At 40.2% G+C, this 2,137-nt stretch overlaps 1 protein-coding gene across 1 annotated transcript in view; it reads left to right on the top strand.

Annotated features, from left to right (window-relative positions):
* The window catches only part of STK3 (serine/threonine kinase 3), a 485,544-nt gene that overhangs the window by 62,433 nt on the left and 420,974 nt on the right, over positions 1-2,137 (top strand). The window lies entirely within an intron of this gene.

The raw sequence follows: 2,137 nt of genomic DNA, 5'->3' as shown, positions 1-2,137 counted from the left end.
AATCAGCCCGGCGCTGTGGCTTACGCCTGTAATCCCAGCACTTTGGGAGGCTGAGGCGGGTGGATCACCTGAGGTCGGGAGTTTTTTGAGACCAGCCTGACCAACACGGAGAAACCCCATCTCTACTAAAATTACAAAAAATTAGCCGGAACTGGTGGAGCCTGCTTGTAATCCCAGCTACTCGGGAGGCTGAGGTAGGAGAATTGCTTGAACCTGGGAGGCGGAGGTTGCTGTGAGCCGAGATCGCGCCATTGCACTCCAGTCTGGGCAACAAGAACGAAACTCCATCTCAAACAAAACACAAAACAAAACAAAACAAAACAAAAACAAAAACAAAAACCTAAATCATAAAACTCTGAGAAATGCCACGAATGTTGAATTTGACACCGTCTTTGCACTTTTAAAAGAGAGGGAAAAGTTTGGCTTCCACATTGCTAGTCATTGTCAAGTCCTTGGTCTGAAGCCTCCTTTACTCACCATGAAACATAAACTGTGCCCTCTTGAAATCAGTGCACATCTCTGCTGGGTCAAGGAAGCAGGCCTGGTCTTGGTTCAGTTAATTACCCAGTGATTTTATACTCCTGGTAAGACCAGACTCTGGTATGTTATGAGAAGTTTGGTCAAGTCCCTAAGGCCATTCTCCATAATAATGTGGCCAGTTACAATGAGTTATAGGTGATTTGGCTAACACATTCCTCATTGTTAACAGGGTAGTTCATTTGTTTGAGATTTATTTAATCTGTTTTACAACGCCATGCCCAACTACACAGGGAACTTGGAAGATGGTATTGCGGTGTTCTTTGAGTTTTTAAGCAAAAACAATTTTCTTAGCAATGGTTCCCAGCATCATAAAATGTTTTAAAGGAATTTATTCATTTGTTTAATAAATATTCATTGAGGACATAATATGTGCTAAACACTATTTTAGGTACTGGGAATATAATGGTGACCAAAGCAACCTGACATGATTACTCCCCTCATGAAGCTTATATTCTAATGGGGGAGACAAATTAATCAAATCACAAAGAGAAATGTGAAGTTACAACTGGGATACATTCTATATGGGAGAGGTGCTATGAAATTGTATAATGACCTGATTATTTCCCAAAAGCCCTACCTCCTAATGCTATAATCTTGGGGGTTCAGATTTCAACATACTGATTTTGAGGGGACGTAAGCATTCAGTCCATTGCAATCCTGAACCAGGAAAAGAAAATTAATGGGACAGTTGACAAAATTTAAATAAGGTCTGTAGGATAAGCTATTGTATTATTCATTCCTTAGTCTTGATAAATTATGCTTATGTACCAAGTTACATTTGGGGAATCTGAGAATTCTTTAAACTATATTTACAACTTTGTAAAAAGTCTGAGATTACCTCCAAATGGGAATTTTTTTATTAAAAAAAAATAAAACAGAGATTAAAGAGGGGGTTCCCTGAGTAAGTACCCAGGGCAATAAATAAAAATAGAGTCACATATTAGAATATCATTGTGAGGTTTTAGAGCACCACGGATAAAGAAATATCCTGAAGACTTTCAGAGAGGGGAAAAAATAGATCACATATACAGGAATGAGAATCCTATGGGCACAAAACTTATCAATGGCATTACTGAAAACTATAAGTTACAGCAAAATAGTCTTGGTGGTAAGGGCTCAGTGATGTCTTTCCTTACGGTAGCTAACAAGTGTTACCATGGAAGATTTCCTTACTGTGTCCACATCGGCTGTCCGGAGCTTACAGGATGTAGTAGTAGTACACCTTGGGGGAACTCCTGCTCTTCTCAGAATGACCCCCTTAATTGCTTCCTTTGCTTTCCCCTCCCTATTCCCAACATGCTGAGGTCAGAAAAAGAGAGAAACAGTCATTTCTCATTATCCATAGGAGATTGGTTCCAGGACACCCTAAAATCCACAAATGCTTAAGTCCCTTATACATAATGGTGGAGTACTTGCATATAACCTACACACATCCTCCTGAATACTTAAAAGCATCTTTTGGGCCAGGCACGGTGGCTCATGTCTGTAAGCTCAACACTTTGGGAGGCCGAGGTGGGTGAATTACCTGAGGTCAGCAGTTTGAGACCAGCCTGGCCAACATGGTGAAACCCCATCTCTACTAAAAATACAAAAATTA

The sequence above is a fragment of the Mandrillus leucophaeus genome, unplaced genomic scaffold, assembly GCF_000951045.1.
Source record: "Mandrillus leucophaeus isolate KB7577 unplaced genomic scaffold, Mleu.le_1.0 Scaffold611, whole genome shotgun sequence".
Lineage (NCBI taxonomy): Eukaryota > Metazoa > Chordata > Mammalia > Primates > Cercopithecidae > Mandrillus > Mandrillus leucophaeus.
Note: the sequence above shows the minus strand (reverse complement) of the source record. Positions and strands in the feature narration are given on the sequence as shown.